This window comes from Brienomyrus brachyistius, chromosome 19 (assembly GCF_023856365.1).
Source record: "Brienomyrus brachyistius isolate T26 chromosome 19, BBRACH_0.4, whole genome shotgun sequence".
In the NCBI taxonomy this organism is placed as follows: Eukaryota; Metazoa; Chordata; class Actinopteri; order Osteoglossiformes; family Mormyridae; genus Brienomyrus; species Brienomyrus brachyistius.
Genome location: NC_064551.1, coordinates 10,234,598 through 10,254,014, shown reverse-complemented (window position 1 = coordinate 10,254,014; position 19,417 = coordinate 10,234,598). Strand labels below are relative to the sequence as shown.

Sequence of the window (19,417 nt, the reverse complement as noted above, 5' to 3'; positions counted from 1 at the left end):
TCATCAGAAGATGCTCAGACGAAGGGTAGCCGATCGCATGGGAACGAAAAGGGGAGAATCGTTTACATATTTTCTCCATCGTGTATTATGGGACTTTGCGTATTTCCCCGCAGCTACATCAAAACATAAAATCTAAGTCAATAAACAACAAAGCAACCGCGACTCAGCTACCCATGTTTACGTAGAAAGAACAGTTTGCGGTTATTCTAAGATATCATGCAGTACTTATGACGTCATATGACTAAGTATATGCAGGAAAAAAAGAAAAGAAGAAAAACACTTGCTTTGATGTTTCACCTCAGGGTACTGTTGACATTTGGAGAAAACGTGAAATGATATGGTTTTGAATGCAAAATGAATGCAAAGAAACATTAAAAACTAACAGTTATTCAGCTTAGGCATTACTCTTTCGAAAATGTTAAATAATTAAGTCGGAGATGAGCAAATTAATCTTTCATGTAAACAAGCAAGCATGCTTTCTCTTCGTGCCGACAGATATTTGGGAAAAAAACACTGCAGGCATTTACAAGATAACAATACAGACACCGAACAGGTAAGAAAGTATGCAATGGCGCACTGAAACAGGTACAGTTTTATTAGAGTTTTGTTTTAGGAGTAAATAATATTTAGTTAAAATCGGTGATCGGTGAAAACAGATACACGGAAGTCTAAGAAATATCTTCCTCTGATAAAATGATGCGCTTCTCCGAAAAGGAAAGCCGTATTTTTCATCTACTGTTATTGTTTATATGCGTGTTTGTATGTATTCCTACGAGACGTTTTGCATTCGAATATAAAAATCTGCTGGAAAATCCTTTTTTTTCCCCAGTTGTAATTCTCAAAATATAGTGCTGCATTTTAAATAGATTTACTGTATTCTTTTATTAAATTAAGCTTGCTTGAGTGACATTAATTAAATTGGTCATATTGTAAACCTTGCTGGGAAGCAAATGTCTCTAACTTAAACTCTCTAAGAATATTAATTCGGCTGGTTTAATGAATGATGAATGACAATGGAGCAAAAGAGCCACCTCTTGGTCACTAAGGATAGTTTTTGAAAATTACCGAGTTAAGGATTGTGGGACTATATGCGCTGTAAGGTGGTTTGTTCGGATGTATTCTGTGGCTCTACTACAATTTGTGTTAATGTAATTATTCTAATAAACGTTTACAGCATAATACAGCAGAATTTATTTATGTATTATGTAGTTCGCTTGAACGTCGCACTTTACTTGACGGTGCACAAATCATGTAGTATTACACTACTTTTGTATTAGTTAACCACAAACTACGTCCTGGTTACATACTGATCTAACGTTAATTTATCATTTATGATTCGTGGTGGATGCTTTATCTCACGCAGTTACTATATTTGTTACTATATCTGCTAATTCTGTAAACCTTTGTGAACTGCTGAGGGAACAAGTAAGGAATAACACAAGTGAAATACTCATCTCATGTTTGTTCTTTATTAATGAATCGTGATGCATGTTTTATATCAAAAAGCATGATTTATTTAGTAGTTATTGTTTAGCAACACTATTAATTTTTATTAAGTGATAACTATTACTTAGTTATTACTAAGTATTTGTGCTTGTCACGTAAAGTGTTACCAAATAATTTAATTGAATTTGAGTACTCGCTCAGCCAATGTTATATGAATTGTTTAATCATAACTAAGTTGTTGAAATGTTACAAATGCTCCGTATGCCATCAGTAGGCATACTATCCAAATGAAGTGTTACGAAATGCACTTATATTGAGCAAATCAAACATCCATCCTCCGTACCACTTATCCTTCTGGGTCACAGGGGGGTCCGGAGCCTATGGGCATGTGCCCTTTGATGGCTTGGCGCCCCATCTTGGGTTGTTCCCTGCCTTGCACCCGTAGGCACTGGACCCCCTGGAACCCTGAATAGGATGAAGTGATTTCAGAAGAAGGATTTCAACTAACAAGCAACGTTTCCTAGGTTTAACATCCATTTGTTTACATACCACAACATGTCCAAGTAGATCTGTATTCACTCTTACAAAACTCAACAGTAGTAAGTACACTGCTTTTGAAGTTATTTGTCCTGTGTATGTGTACCATTTAAGTAAGCTGTATAAATATGGAGTTGGATCTAAAGCTGAAAGACCTGTAAATTCTGACAGCTATCCAAGAAGGGCTGTGATGGAAAATAGGATACAATTTGCTTGTTGGTGTTACTTAAAAGTAATTATGTTGGTACAGTGTAAATGTATTAGGTTTTATGCATCGTTCTTTGAATGAACATTCCACACAACTAGAATGAGTACCCTGAAAATGAAGCATTCTTTATAAGTTGATGCCTACACTTAACTTATTAGGCATAAAATCCAACAGTAGTTGAGGTTTATTTCACTCATCATGAAGGAGACTCCTTACAGGAACTTCTATATTTATAATAGAGACTGAACGGCTGTTGTTGTTAATAAAATACCCCCCGGGGGTGTATTTGTTGATTTAAGGCCATTTTGATTACCAGTCCTGGTCTTGTGGCCTTGGATGATGGGTAATATATGCAGAAAGATGTTAGGAGAGCTGTGATGCCCTTTGCTGTGCTGAACTACGCCCTCTGCCGGAGACCAGTGGTGCTGGATGTGTATTTATGTAGAAGAATACATCAAGATTTTACCCTGCTGATACTGACTCTGACATACTGCATGAATTAAACCGAATCCTTCAGTTATACTCCAATACGTACTACTACAATACACAGTCAAGGGGCTAACAGACATTCACCAAATAACTTGGCAACTCAAAAGATCCTTAAGGACAACTAACAATAAAATGTGGTAGAGGCTAATTAAGGCTAGTAAAAATATGAATATTGAATAAGCAAAATGATTCAATATGTTCTTCTGTCCCAATTTGCAGTCTAAAAGCATCGAGGCTGCCTCCTATTATATCTGCTCTAGTGAAAATGCACTCCTATAGCCACTAGGGGAGCTCTCACCTTCTCTTAGCCCTGATAAATACTTACTGTAACTTTAACTCAACAATGTTCTGTTCTGAGAACACAAAGTGAACACATCGACATAAAAAGAATGATTCATTTTAAAACTATTCATTCTAGTTGTGTGGAACCACTATGCATGATTCAGTTGAGTTCATTCAAAGTAACTTTTTTTTTTCAGTGGAACTGCAAACTGAAAAAAAATAACGAGAAATAAACAGCCTACCGGTAATCTAATCATGCGTTATTCTTTTGCAGACCTGTTAGTGCCAGTTAGGGTACGGCATGGCATACTTTATTATCCCAAAGGAAACTTGTCTTGCTCTCCAAACCACTGCATCACTCTTCTCAATGACGTGACAATGCGCACGCACACAAATACATACATCATACAGTCAAACTCATATCACGTGTATAAATTTACATGTTGACAGTAGTTTCAGATAATGAAACAAAATATAATCAAACCAGATTAGAACGTAGTAAAAAAAGCAATAAAGAATAAAATAAAGAAAATAAATAAATAGATTAACTGACTATAAAAAAAAACATCATTTGGCACTCCTGCTTATTGCTATGTATTGTTTTGACGGAAAATGGAATGGATGAATCCTTGTACTGATTCACTCTGCAATTTGGCGTCTTGAACCATCGACCTGAGGGCAGCACCTCAAACTCTGGTTTTAGGGTGTGTGTTGGGTTATTCAGAATCTTTTGTGCTTCCCTAAGGACAATTTTTTCAGATAAAGACTGATATGGTAGTGCTGTTCTTTTCCCTCTATGATCTTCGTGACTGTTTGGATGAGACATTTGAGCTTATATTTCAGCTGTACTGACAGATGTCCATAGCATAGCGATATTTCCTCTACCATTATATTAGGGGTGTACCCCGCCCTCCCCAGCGGCTCCTCCCGCCCCCTCCCACCCTCTTAAGTTAATTTTATTTAATTATATTTTCTATATAGCGCCAGATCACAACAGAAGTTACTTAAGATTACCTTTCCTATAGAACAGGTGTATACATTGTCCTTTTATTAAACAAACTAAATAGCCTTATGTTATTTATCTTATTCACACAACAGCATGTCATTTTTGTCTATTTGGTCGCGCGTTTACAATTCTCCTCTTGTGCTCTGTATCGCGCATGGTGGAGTTCCGCCGCGGTGCGTGCGCACAGACACGTGCACGCACATAAACATGAGCACACTCCTACTAGCGGACAGAGAGCGCGCGTCGGAAAGTACGTCGCGTCAACCACCTGAAAAGCAGACAAAACAAAATTATCAGTGTTTTTTAAACGCTCCCAGAGTGGTGAAAGCTGCATAATTGTAATGAAAAGAAACGTTCTGATGTTTAGTTCAGTTGTTATGTTAACTGCTGTCATTAAAAGACACACATGAAAACCATGAATCCGGTCGATGTTCGTCTGCCCCCCCCCTCCAAAAAAAACTGTAAACCTTACAGGAAACACTGCATAGCATAGTATACATGTATGCCTAATCAAATTCACTCTCTAATATGATTTGATAAATGAAAACATGTTTGCTATTTACACCATAAAGTCCAAGCCTTCATAAAAAGTGCATTCGCTGCTTGGATCGAATATCATCTCTGTTTTCTTTGCATTCACAATAAGGTGGTTGACAAATTGTGATAAAGTGAGGGATCTTAGTCTTTGTGCAATAACCCGCTAACAGCGGTATCATCAGACAGTTTCATATTGTAATTTTGGGAAGTTTTGCTGACACATTTATTTGTGTATCATGTGATGAGAAGTGGGAAGCTCACACACCCTTGAGTATTCTTGTGCTGGTAGATTTTGAGTCATATCTTCTCATATTATCCTTTACGTGTTGAACTCGTTGAAAAAGACCATTTGATAATAAAGGGAATTATATTAACATTTATAAATCTGTATTGCAAACCTGCATTTTTGCATTCCGTGTTCTGTTAGGGGTATCTGCTGCCAAAGTGCCTCACTTTCATTTGAAGGTGATTGAGAAACAGCTATTTCATTACTGTAAAGAAAGTGGCATGTGGATTATTTGTTAACGATGCACAAGGTTACAGATTAACTGAATCGGGTGAAATGGATATATTATACTAAACTATGGAAAGTCTATGATAATAATAAAGTAATTTGCTTCTCTGTCTTTTTATTTAAAAGAGTTGATCTTACCTGTTAATGACCAATGCTTCCTAGACTAATTTTTCATCTGACTCGTCAGTGGGATTTGAATACCCCGAGCCTTGTTCATATCCTGTGTATGCCTTATAAATAGCCCTTGTACGTATTTGTTAGTATAATTACGTATGCTCCCTACTGTCGCGTGTACCATTACCTGTGTCATATGTGTAATCCTGATGTGGTTTCGTGTGTGTATGTAACCTCCCCGTGTTTGCATGCCTTATTTGCTTTTATATATTGTTGTTTATTCTGTGATTCTTTTAATGCTGCGTATAAACAAGTAACTTCGCTTGAAATCGCGCCCGGGCGTTATTCGCCGCCGCCGCCATGTCTCGGTTTGCTAAGCGTCACAGTATGACGTATATCAGAAGTGAGAAAGTTGATTCATTGATGAAGGATACGCATGTTTTTACTTGTTTTCTCATAAGATGTACAAACATTCCACGAATAAAACAAATACAATGGCTCTATTTTCCCAGTCTACGCAATAATATGAAACTTGGGCAAAATTACCTTCTGCAGAATTTTTTTCTGGGCAAGTGTGAAATGATGACGTGCACAATGTGCTTTGTTCAGTTATATAATCTGTGCTATATAAATTTACCCAGCAATTTAAGAACGAAGTCATGCCTATATGAGTCAGCACATTTGCAAAGAAAAGTTTGAGTGCTAACAACTTCATTAAAAGCCCTATCTGTATCACCATTGCCTAACATTTTCAGGACAGCGTGCCCTTCCACCGATATATAGATAGACTATATGGACATCCCGAGCCCTATCCTGTGTCAGTTGTAGGAACTGAAACGTTATTAAACGTTTGTTTAGCTAGTTGGCGTGAGATGCTCAATTTGAGACAAGTCTGCGCGCACATGCACACGCATTTGCATGCATGTAACTGTCTTATTACCTCGTAAATAGTCCGTAGGGTTTGCAAACTACCACACCTTTACGTTTATACGGGAATAATATAGATTTGTTTTGCGTGCGAGTCACGCCAGATGCGTGAGACTTGGCAATCCTGCACCGCGCGACCCTGAAGATGGATCGACGAACATTTTAGTGAGGCTCATTTTACGTGAATAAAACCCAGAATACGTATACACAACATAGACATCCCCAATAATGAGTATATTTCACCTAATCCTGGAGAGTGTTTTGCGTTTATCAAGTCGTTAAAGATAAAGCCATTATCTCACAAGCAGTGTTTTGACTAAAAACTATTCGTCTGTGGCACAATTTGGCGTAGCGGCCACAGTTAACCTGGTTTAGACTCACCTAGAACAGGAACTAAACTCTAAAACATCCCTACAGGTCAAGCTCCAGCTTGTAATTTTCGCACGTGTTGCTTCCTGTTTTTTTTTTAGCGTTGTCTGATATGTTTGTATCATTGTCGCCGCTTTTATTACAATGTTTTTTTTTAATCTGATTATCAGCGAGTGCATGATTTATGGCTCTTAAAGAACTAGGCCTACAGTAGGTTTTTCACGATTTTCCTCTTAGTGAGGTTATTTTTATCGCGAAGAAATGCATTTATTGTAATGTTTAACAGTGTTTAATAATGGTTTACTTTACTGTGCATCTTATATTATTCCTATTAGATGATACGATGGACGAGATCGTCAGACTGTCTAGTACGCGCATTTCGGATTACCGCGCACGCCTGCAGTTAAGAAAATTAGGCAAACTGGGTATTAATACGTACGTGAGGTCAGCGTGGCCCAGTTTTGTTCAGAAAAACAGTGAAATAGGGGCATGGCTGACTGCAACCAAAAAAAGTGTAAAAATGGCATTGAACCACCATGAGATGCCAGGACAGATTAAAAACTTAGAGGGAATAAATGAAATAGACACGGTTTGAGGGAGGAGGCACAAGGCGTCGATTCATATGGTGTTTTTCTGGTGATGGTTGAATAAGCCTTGTCCGACTGTCCGGTACTTCTGCAGAACCTTCCGGAAGTGTTTATCTGATCGGGACCGGGTGACTGGCACGGCCATGGCAAAAGATTATCTTAACGTTCTGACTATTCAGTGCATTTTGCTATATAATGAAGGCTATCACTCATTTTTGAAAATGTCCATCGACGGTTTCCTTGCTGTGAAATGGGCCGAGAGTATCCAAGGCAAGCGAGGGAGACGCACCGTCCAGCATAACACCTGCTGGAACGATGGGAAACAGTTTATCGGATTCAGTGCGTAGCAAGTTTTAAACGAATGTTGCGGTTTGCACGTTGTTCCATGACCCTTTAATCTTTAGATGTTCTCCTATAACCTGGGTGAAACCACATCCTTTTAACCTGTGACACTTCGTGTGGAGCGGATATTCTTGGTGTACCGATACAGGATGGGTTAAACGCCAGTGATTGTTTTTGTTATTGTTGTGTGGCTACATTACTGTAGGGATTTTTTTTTCTGTGATAATACCATTTTTAGCTGTGTGTCTGATAGCTTTTATGTTTTTTTTTTCTTTCCGTGAATGGAAATTATTTTAATAATATTCTTGTTGCCAGACTACCTTGAATATCTAGACTTTGATCTGCGTTGGCAGTTGAGTTTATAGCTCTGACCACGTTTCTTCTGGAAGTCAATGTTCTTTGAACATTCTTAAACCATTTTGTCTTACTGTACTGCTGACATCCTGTGAACGGTCTTTGGTGGTACCATTAATTTATTTACACACACACACACACACACACACACACACACACACACACACATATATATATATGTGTGTGTGTGTGTGTGTGTGTGTGTGATATATGTATATATAGATATATATCACATTTTTGTACAAGAATGCAGGTTTGAATACTGATTTATGAATTTTAAATTACGTTTCAGTGTATTGACTGAGAATATTAGAGGGATTATGTATTGAAAAATTATATCCTGGGTTAGAACAATTTATCAGCAATTTATCAATTGTTTAGCACCTTCTGTGTTACGTATATACTGGAGAGAAAATGTACTTTTCTCTGCTCTTGGCTGAAATGCTTTTCTAGCTTTATATCAAGGTATTTGTTCCTTTAGGTTATATGGCAGAACCTTAAGATTCCTGGAAAATAGAAATGGGAGCGTGTAGCTCATAAGGAGGAGTACGTTCTCAGATTTCACAGAGGAGAGGAGATGCAGAGCCTGGAGGTGAAGGAAGAGGAACAGGAAGTAAAAGAAAAAAAGATGAGTAAAGAAAATGCCTGGCACAGCACATTGTTGGGTGCTTAGAGACGCGTGTAACATAGATCTTTGCATTTTAAGCCTCTTGTGTCTACTGACACTCTTTGACAGTGTGGTTGAGGCTGTAGAGCTGAGAATAGTGGTCTTAAGCTGCCCTTAGATGCTTGGCTGTTCTGACCGTGCACCAGTCCTGTCTTACCCTGTGGTGAAAGTTCAGTTTGTGTTCACTGCCTCAGCAGGGGGCGCTAGTGTCCTCTCTTCTCAGGCACGGAGTACTGCACCACAGGTGTAGAATGACCCTGAAGCTGGAAGTTGGACAGCCCTTGGAAGCTAATGAAAGCTGTGCTGTTGCTTTTCTCTGGCTGTCCCCGTCGAACCCTGTATTCTCTGGCTTCGACTTCCCGCAAAGGTCACAGGCTGCCACAGAACAGCCTCTTCATATGGATCTTCGACCAAGCCACCAATGGGGAGTGATCCGTTTGGGACTGGGGGTGATTCGTACGGTGCCACTGTGGTATGAGGAAGGCCACTTGTCGCCTGAGCTTCCCCTTTCCATCTAACTGGAAAGAAGCTGTTTTTCACACGCTAGCGGTTCTTTTCTCACTGGCGTGCGCCTTACATGCCGGCAGGGAGGAAAACCTCGAAGTGTTAGGTGGAAGTTTTAGCGACACGATCATGGAAGGAGACGGGTCATCGCTGAGTTGTGCATATGTGGACTGAGGCATCCTGTCTCCCTGAGAAGCTGCCTTTTGCCGGCCATGTAGGTGGCCCGCCATTTACCGCGTATGCCATTCTAACAGCAGGTGGTTTCCCATTGCTGAATTTTCTCATGTAAGCAGCTTTGTCTAGGAAGGCTGCACCCCACTGAGTCATCCTTGGGGAGGGAGAGTGACCCAGTTTTTCTTTTCAGTAACATGACATCTGCAATTGAAATGCTTCCTTGCAGTTCACGAGGGTCCCTCCCTGGTAAGAAATACAAAGATGGCTCTGGAAAAGCTGATGAATCGCTGTAGCGCATATGCATAGGTGTGTGGATCAAGTCCATTCAAAGTTGTGATGTTAAAGAGTCCCCACCTCCTGGCATGTGTGTGAAGACATGTCTTAGTGTCGGTGTGTCTGAATACAGAAGGGTTTGGGTTCTCAGCCCAGGGCCCATCCTGTCACCTGAATCTCCAGGTTAGCATTCAGTCCACGGGCCCATCAGAAGCAGCTGCAGTTTGTGGTCGGATTGGAGGTAGGGGCTGGGGGAGCATAAAGCTCTGCTTTACTGTAACAAAAAAAAAAACAAAACAATATTTTAGAGTACTGGTTGTAACTTCTGAATTCCAGCAGGGGGCGCCATTGTTTTGCTGATTGGTCTCTGCATAACATAGTGTCAAAACAAGAACTTCTACAGTCACTACGCTATAGAGATCAGCTACCTGAATGACAGATAATGTCTGTGAAGTACTAATGTCATATTATGATATTTTAGAGTAAAATTAAAGTTTTTAAGTCATATAGATTTATGGGAGATTATAGGGAAATTCTGTGTACCTATTATTACACTTGCGGTAGTCACTAATAAAACATTTGGTAACACTTGTATATTAATTATCCAGACACTAAGTGTTCATTATGTACTGATCCCATGTCCGTTCATCATTAGTCATAACGGTTCATGTATTTCATGCAGTCACTGTTTTTTCATGGTTTGTACTTGAGTGTAACTGCATCTTTAAGTTAGCTGTTGTGACCGGTGGCTGAGTAAGACACGGCATCTAGAAGGTTAAGAGAGTGACTGAGCCGTCTTATAAAACAAGGGCTATAAGGTCCTTAAAAAGCAGTTCTAGCTTTGTTTTAAGGAAGTTATCCACGACAGTCTCCTTAGTATTCAAAGCTGTTGTGATGGAGGCCCAGCGATGCCCCCGGTTTATTAGAGGGGGTGGGCCCAACAGGTGCTACCCGGGAACTCTGAGGAGAATTTGCATGCCTGCTGCTTTGCATTGAAAATGAGCAACACAAGGATTTTAAATTCAGGGCAGCAGTTTGACTGGCCAGCCTCTATCTGGCATTGTGCTTTTACGGTGTTATTGATTGTTGAACATTATTAAGGCAGGTGTTAAATAGTAACACGTTCAAAGCAATAAAAGTCTCTCTGTTTTGTTTTCTGTGAGAAAACCAAGGTGGGTTTTAATTGAGCATAACCTGCCGGTTACTCTCTCATTGGTGGGATTGCCTGCTTACTGGTGGGATTTCTTCTGCAGACTGGGATTAGTCTAGATCCCACTGTCTAGATACTGGGCCCGAATACTTCCTCTGAAGGATGACCTCTTGCCCCACGATGCATCTGGGAGAGAAACATGCAGATCTGGCTGGTTGGCGATACCGAAACCCCGCCATGAATTTGTCGTAGATGGACATGTGAGGTGTTGCCTTCCAGTGTCTAATCAGATCATGGAGGTGCTGCTTGAACTGTAAATATTTACCCAGCAAACACAGCAGACTCCCTGGGCTAATCGCCACACTTCCGCTGCTGTCTGCCCAGCATCAGCATGGAGTCGCTTTACAAAAATCCATGTAGCCTCACAGCAGTGGGCCCTGAATACTTCTTTTTAAAATTCGCTAGCAAATAGCAGCATTTGTGCCTTATCTTGCTCTATATTTGAATAAACCCAGTGCCATTCCATGTCCCTGGGACAGTCCCTGGCCAGTGTGTGCAGGTGGGTCAGGGCCTGGTTGTGGCATCTGCTCAGATCACACCACCACATCCGTTATGAAGATCGCCCCCTGCAGTTCACTCAGGTTCTCAACTATGTATTACTTTTTTTTCCCAGATTTTTGGTATAATTGTTATCGATTACAAATTTTACCTCTGTATTATGAATTAATGCAGAGTTCAATTCACAGGGATCACGTGCTAAGGATTAGGGTGTATAAGTATTAAAAAGTAATATACATTAGAGCCATTTAAATCACAGTCCTCAAGGTACGAGCACTGCGGACTTTTCAGCCTTCCTTAACCTGTGACCCGGGTGTGAAGCCTCTGGCCAATCAGAATAATCAATCATTAAACTAAATACCTGGGACAGCTGAAAACATGGCCTGGATTTGGAATCGAGGGCCAGTTTTTTTTGAAGATCCCTGATATACATTCTTATTGCCCCATCGGCTACAAAGGCTCATGGGACTCGTATGACCTTTTCTACCCCTTTAGTCTCTGAGCTTCTCAGATGGATCAGGGAAGGTGTCACTGTCGCACTGTGCGCTTGAGGCCTTGTCCTTACAGCAAGACATGCCCTGTGCACTTTGTAGCACAAATGAATGTCAGGTTTGCTCATAGCCGCCGTATAATTAAGACAACAAATCTGTATGAACAGAGGGTTAAGCATTCAGGCTAACTGCTTTGCGCCATGGTCCTGACGCTGAATAGTGTCCCCTCCTTGCTGCAGGACCAGACTGATCTTAAGCCGTGCGTCTTGTTCCTGACTGTGTTTGACATTCTTTGTGTACCAATTACCCCAGTGAATAAGTAGCTTAGCAGTTACATCAGGTTTGAGGATATGTTACCGGATGTGTCATTTCTTTAACAGCGCAGCGGACAAACAATGCTCTCATCCGATTCACTTTCTTACGCTTCTACAAGCAACGGAGTACTAAGCGCTTAGTCACCTGCTGCCTCATGAAAAGCCGAAGATTCAGTGACTAAAAAGCTACCGGTTACGAATTCAGAAATGAGAATCACGTTCGGGACAGTCAGAGAAGGCTGAGAACGCCGTGGGCTTTTGTTCAGGCCGCTGGAGGCGTCGAGGTCATCGGTGTTTGCGCTGCGTAATGTGATGAGGCAGGTGCTTCACCTCACTTAGTACGGGGTGGGGTCAGCTCACGCCTTAGCATCTATTCATGGTTCTTATTGCCACACTCAGATGGCTTTAATGCTTATTTCACAATGTACGTATTAGAAAAACAGCTACCTGGCCTGAGGGTTTTTCTTGCTGGGTTTGTAGGGACAGTTTAAGCTGAAATGCACATTCCTGGTTCCCAGGGACCAGAATTCTGCCGGCTATTTCAGATGATATGGTGACACGGACCAGATAGACGCCTCGTTTTGTTCCAGCGGTCACCTTGATTTCATATACTGTGTGCGTATGTCCCTTGGCAGCATGGGAAAAAGCCTGAGAAAGTACAGATTAGGAATCTTTTCTTGGTTAACCCTTTCTTTACCGGTACATCTTTCAAGAACCGCAGAATACGGCACAACCTGTCAGATGCTGAGAATTATTAATTTTGTGACCACGACTCAGCCTTGTGGAGTTCTTGCATTCGCGGCCCTGTCACTAATACGAAAATGGTGCGGTCTGCTTCTGTCATTCTGCTATTTCTTTTTGTTTAAGAACTTGAGTTTTTTCTTGCAGGCGGCAGTTATGCTACATCTGGCTGCGAAAGGGTTAATCATTTCACTTCTACTTTTTAGTCATTAGCGAGGCCCGCGCCGTGTGCTGAGATGCTGATTTTGAACTCCAGAGTTTTTTCTTACAGACTGATGGAGTAGGTGAGTCATCAGCAAGCTGTAAGAAGCGCCTGCTCGTTTACCCATGTCAGCAATAGCTTTGACCAGAGCATCCGATGGGCGCACCCATATCTACAGATTCGAGTCATTTATCTGTCATGTCTCTCAGATACAAATCCCTCACATATATGTATGTTTTGGGGTCATTGCATCTCATGCACGGTTACTGTAGGTCATGCACGCTCCCTTTTGGATCTCTGTCGTGGAGGCTAGAGAACTTGGAGGGAAGTTCTTCACCATCTTGTCTCGTTTTTGGAAAAGCGGAACAACATTCCCCTGAAAAGCTAGTTCTCCTTTCTCATTCTATCCAGTGGGCATGAACAATGCTCCTGATTTTTCATTTACTTCAGTAGGAAGTAGGGACACGAGGTGCCCTTCTTGTAAGCGTACCTGGAGGCGTTGCTGACGGCTTTGACATTAGTCACGTGTCATGGAGATTGGGCGGTTTTTCACGAACTTGCAAAGTTAACAGCGCTTGTCCCTTTTTGTGGAAGTCTTCTCTGTACACAGTGAGGATTCTAAGTGTTCCCCAAATAAAAGCACCTGCTATAGTGGTCTTGGGCCTGCATTAACCCATAAGATGCTCAACCTGAACCACACTGTTGCCAAGCTCTTCATTATGTAAAGAATGCCACCTGCTGAAAGAGTTTTAGATGCAAAACATCAAGATAATGTATAAACAGGGTTCTGCAGGGGAGGCCTGTTTGGGTTCAGTCCTTTTTGACTAATTCCGTGACTCTGAAACAGGTGTTTTCCAGACGATGATACAGTAACTCACACAGGAATAGAAAGCACAGTTTTCATATGAATAAGTAACTGCTCTTGGCAGATGAAGGGTTAATTTATTTTGCGCCTCTGTGCAGCTTGCTTTCTGTTAGGATCAGCGTCTGTCATTTTCTTAGTTTTATGACAATCTACTGATATAAAGAGGTGCAGCGTAAAGCCATGATTCCAGTAATATTTCGTTTAGTATCAAAGTTGATGCAAAGAAAGCCTTGTTGAAACTGCACAGTGTTAAGCCTCAAAGCCTCTTCCAGTGTATTTTCCTTTTTCTCATCTGCCTTTGCTGTATTACAAACACTGATTATTGTGTGTTTTAGGGCGTGTGTGTGTGAGAGAGAGTGAATGTTCAAGAGAGTGGCTGATTGTGTGCGTTTGCCTATGATGCAGTCTGTGTGTTGTTCGAGAGTGCATTAGTGTGTGTTGGCTTGAGTGTGAGAGCTGTTTTGTGTGTTTGAATGAGTCTGCTTGTGTATAGACAAAGTGTGTGTGTGTCAAAGAGATCGCTAATATAGACACCACCCAGCAGGGGAGGTGACAGGTGATTATTTGCTTCAGGTGTTAAAATGGAGCTTCTCCCTGGTCACACCTTCCTTTGTTTACAACTGCCTTATACTCTTGGTACATTTTTACTATGTGACATTATTAATCTGGCTGCAGTATCAATAGGCGCCTTCATTCAACAGCTGCAAGTGTCCAACCTAAACCTTCTCTTGCTCAGGTTCAGTAATTGCTCCCCAAAGGCATCCTGGATTTGTAGCAGAATGAGAAAATTTAGCTTTGGATATGGCATCTCTGCAGCTTTTTTTTTTTTTTGGGGGGGGGGGGGTAATATCTTTAATTCTGCTAACCAAACTGGCCTCCTGTTTTGCGAATCCCCCCCTGTCACCGAAAAAGCTGAACTTGAAGAATTTCCCTGCATTGTGTGACTTTTAGAAAATAGGCATCCTATCGTATTTCATGTGTGCTTCTCTGCATGTGTTTATGTGTGCAGCCCGACGTTTCCTCCATGTGGGCGGAAAGGGGGTTGGACCACTGCCTCGGCCAATGGTTGGCCGGCACCTTTTTTTGAACCCGCTTTGATCTGAGTACAAACAATAGCTTAGTAAAATTTACCTGCAATACGGCTGACTGCTGACTAGTAAGAGTAATTTTTTTGAGTTAAACGGGAGGACGGTATGCTGTTTGGGTCACCTGGTGTTTTCACTAAGTTGGGATGCTGCGTCCCACTGATTGGTTGGCTCCGTTTTCAGAGATTCCGTTTACGATTGTGACAGCGCTTTGGGGGGTGGGCACAGCGTTTACAAAGCTATCTAATACATTCTGTGCCACGTGTTCTTTCTTTATATGCCGCTGTTACGTCTGTGGACCAGGTGACGTTAAACTTCTGGAGCATCATTAAGAACGCTCACGGAAAAAATCGCCTGCAAATAATTCCACACAATCCAGTAAAACTTTCTAAATAAAAGCCCGAATTGTATCCGTTGGTTTTTTGTTTTTTTTTGAAACAAAGGGTTATATCTGAGTTTTTCAAAAGCAAACAGACGAGTGGGCATGACTTTATGCCCCTTCCCATGCCCCCCTCCCCTTTTTCCATGGTCTATGGTTCCATCTACCAAACATTAGTGTGTACGCTTAAAGCAGGTGTGTTTTTGTAAGCTACGCGGCTGCTTGAGTGTGTTCCCTCCCTAACTTGTTGCCATGGGGATGACCAATGTTTAAATTATAGTTTGTGTCCACATCTCCTTCAGTTCACCCTTGCAGACTTCTGCTAGTGATCAGGATCCTTCCCTGGGTGACCTATGTCCTCGCCGCGGGCCCACTCCCAAGCACAAGTATGTTTGAAGGGGGGTCTACTTTGAATGTAGCCTTGCCATGAGGAAGAAAGCCCCAGTGGCTGGGGTTCTGATTGGCTGGTAGTGGCCGGCTGATTTGATTAGCAAATGTTTATGCAAATGAGGCGGGGCTCACCCTCTCCTGGAACAGGGGCTTCCAAGCACGGGAGTATCATGGCTACTTGCTGGGTCATGTCAGCGCTCCCTGCTTTCCCCAGTCACCCTTAAGAAGAGTTTTGTCATGGAAATTTCCTATCTAAGAAGTATGCAGACATTTACATAATTTGCATATGATTGATATTGATAAAAAAAAGCCATGCAAAGCAGGTCCTGAGCTGGCAAGGAGCACACATTTAATCGCTTCGTTCCTTCTTGCAGGGCGATTGCGTCAGACCGGGCTGTAGTAAACACGACCCTGTGCGAGCCTGTTCCCTGTTTCACTGTACATGTGAGGAAATGGAGAAGCCAGCCACCAGCCAATTGCTTCATTCATTCAGCTCAGATAATGAAGTACTGAAATACTTTAAGGAAGTTGTATAAGCGAAGGCACAGCTTTGGAAATGTGCAATAAAGGTGGCTTTTGACTTTTGTTTGCCTCACTGGAGGATATTCCTCATTCTGACCACTCCATGCCGCTGATCCTCACCGGCGTGTCGACTTAATGTACGGCAGGCCGCTACAGTGGCTTATTCATCGCTGAATGTCACCGTGATGGAAAATCGCCAGCGTATGGCCAGTAACAGAGCTGGGGGGCCCTTCTGTCCTCGGCTCTGCTGACATTTCATTTCCAATGCGGAACTGTATGCCAGTCCACCTCCCATAAACAACCAAATAAACTTTTAGGCAAAAATCACACTCCAGCCCAGCTGTGGATCAAGTCACACCAAGTACATGATATGCCAGTCCAACAGAGCAGTGAGGTTACTGTCACCTCTGCATGCATCTGCTGGCTGCTGATTTCACCTTCTGAGAGTGTTGATGCATTCCGGAGGAGTTTGGGGTGCTTCACAATAATGCCAGGTCTGCCGATGTTCTCTGGAAGCATACCTCACTCATCCCATGCCTGCTTTCCTGTCATATTTCATTCCTGTAAGGCAGTCATTCTGTGTACCTGTTTTATGAAGTTACAGACCGTGCATCACGTCCCATAAAATGATCGCAGAACAGGTATTTTCTTTGAGATGGAAATGTACCCAGCGATTTAAAAAAAAAAAAAAAATTCCTAATCATTCATTGTAACATTAGCAGGAGCTCAGATTGTTGCTGTATGGGTGGACCATATTGATAGTTTTTATGGTAGGTTTGGCTTTGCTTAGAGCTATATCAGTGGCTTATGTGGTTGGTGTGACTTTGTCAACAAGTCAGATTGGAGATTTCCGTAACCGCTGTGATTTTTGCCTGCTTTCTCGGGTAATTGATGTGGTCCATGCATTGTTCACTCTGCACTTCCCACTGGGTCCTGATTGCATGGCTCTTTACGTACGTATCCATTTTAATGTGTGGTGTTGGCTATATTGCAATTGCATGGCATCTGCAGCCTCAGGGTGAAAATATCGCAAGGTAAATTTGCATTCTGTACTTTTTTTTCCCCCCATTTCTTGCTCCATCCGTCCTCTGTAATGCAACACAGGGTAGTGGGAACCTATACTGGGCAGCAGGGGGCACAGCCTGGACTGGATACCGGTCCAGTATAGAACACACAGTACAGACAGCAATTCGAGTAACTACATGTTTTCTGACTACAGAAGGAAGCAGAGAACCCAGAGGAAACCCACATGAACAACAGAGGAGCGAGCAAACACCCTGCAGGCATGTTAGGGGTGGGAGTCGAACCCCAGACCCTGCGGCTGCGAGGCCACATCGCAAACCACTGTGCCGCCACTCCCTCACTGCAGAGTAAATATTTTCGCTCCTCACATAAACAGCAGCTCTGCGCGTGACCTGCTGCACTTGCCACCCTGATTACAGGCTTGCCCTGACACTAATTGTCTGTTGCCTAATTTATGCGCACCTGCTATTTGCACCGACTCTGTAAGTCATTCTGAGTGACGGCGTCTGCGCCATGAACTGGTACAGATTCACGTGAATTTGGATCCATCGTTTTCGTCGCCAGTGTCGCTTCACTCGCAGTCGCATCGGTGATCTTGTGGTTCGCTCTGCGGTGTGTGGTTTATGATTGTTTGTTGACTCGTCACGCCATTTAGCAGATCTGCTTCAGATTTTACCTGTCTGATACTCTGGGCCCGACACCCCTCTCGTAACATTGTACAGTCCTTCCAGTTTGGTTCCAGTTCCAAATGTGCACATTCAAATAATTTTAAATGAGTAGGAAGTGAAATCCAGCTTCTGAATTCAGATGCTGCAGATAGGCTGCGGTCTGTAGAGTGGTTGGTGAACCACACTGAGGCCCGTTAACACTCTGTCCCCTCGCTTTCCTATCTTAGCAAACCCATATATTAGCATGTGAAGATCCACAATATCACCTCCCTGCATGTGGGACTCACTAATGACTATTAGTGGTTGTAACTAAACCCTTTGGAAAGTAGCTTCTCTAAGGCATCAGTAAGTGTGTTTTCTAGGCATGCTTCACTAGGGTGTTACGTACCTCTGCAGGGTGTTGAGGACCCGTGACAAGTCACCTCCTTCGTGGGGGGAGGGACATAGATTCTCCCACAGGTACGTGAGTGGCAGAGATAAGAGGGCAGCACAGCTGTAAAACTCCTGTAAGCAATGCTGTCTTCTCCTGTGTCAGGTCTTTTGAGGAAGGAGGCACGATTGGTCAGCATTTGCATTTGCTCTAGTGTGTGTGACACTCTGGGTTAGTAGAGATCAGAAGGGTTTCAGTTTGAATCCCATGGCTGTAAGGGGGATTTTACTATTGGGCCTGATCAGCGACTGATCCTGCTCTCTGATCCGGGCTTTTATGTCACTGCGCAAAAACATCTGCTAAATAAATGCTAATTTTTCCAGTTCATTCCCATTTTGAGTAACTGATACATGTTTCAAAGGCAAAAAAAAAAGCTTGGTGTGCGTCTCATTGAAGTTAGTGGGGCTTTGGAAAAGTCACCAAACGAGGCGGGAAATGTGGAGCATGCAGCCGTTTGTACACGACGCTGAAGACCTCGAACGGCGCGATGTCACTGCGGGGTCAGCATCTGCTACCGCAAAGCTGAAGCGTAGCAGCTGATGCTGTGGCTTCCAGAGGCCCCTGCCAGCTTCTGCCGTCTCCCCGAGTAAAAGATCTGGACATAAATTCAGTTAATTCTTGAGGTTATTTTTTTTCTTCTTTTTATAATTTGATGTGGTTAGCAGTTTACAGAGCAAACGAAGCAGTGAATGCAATAAATGGTAATAACCGAACGGTGTAAGATGGAGCGCAGCAACCAGTCAGAGTGGTTAAGACGCAGCATCAGTACACATATTACACTACTTCTTTCCTCAGTTATTAATGCAGGCTGTGTCTTTATTTGTGATCAATACTTAGTGATATTTCCTGTTGTAGTTTTTCTCCCTGTTGTGCTGATATCGATCCTGGCAATCACGTCACCATGTCTGTCTGTACTCCTGGCCGTTTGGTCCATGTCCGCCGCCGGCCGTTTCTCGGCACCGTTGCATCAGCGGGTGTCCCCGGAAGAGTGCCCGTGCGCATTGCGTCCTCACTTCCTGCTGTGAGCCAGCACGCCCTGCCACCCACCCACCATAGCAACCGGCTCCTCGTCTGCGCGCCGGCCACATCCAGTCCTGCTCATTTGGTTACGGTCTCGCCGGCGCTCCATCCGTCCCGGCTAGGGCAGCGTCCCGGCATCGGCGGTGGGAGCCGCGTCTCCGCCGATGTAAGAGGACCCTCTGTAGGAGAGCCGGCGTCTGGTGAGTCTCGGATGCAAGGGAGATGTGAAAACGAGGCCTGTCTACGAGG

At 42.8% G+C, this 19,417-nt stretch overlaps 1 long non-coding RNA gene across 6 annotated transcripts in view; it reads left to right on the top strand.

The window, feature by feature from the left end:
• The first annotated feature begins 268 nt into the window (after nt 1–268).
• LOC125714754 (uncharacterized) overlaps nt 269–19,417 on the top strand; it is a 36,699-nt gene continuing 17,550 nt past the window's right edge. For 2 of the 6 annotated variants that reach the window (XR_007383831.1, XR_007383828.1), the window contains exon 1: nt 269–553. This is a non-coding gene — a long non-coding RNA (uncharacterized LOC125714754). The other 4 variants (XR_007383830.1, XR_007383827.1, XR_007383833.1 and 1 more) reach the window with 3 other exon arrangements.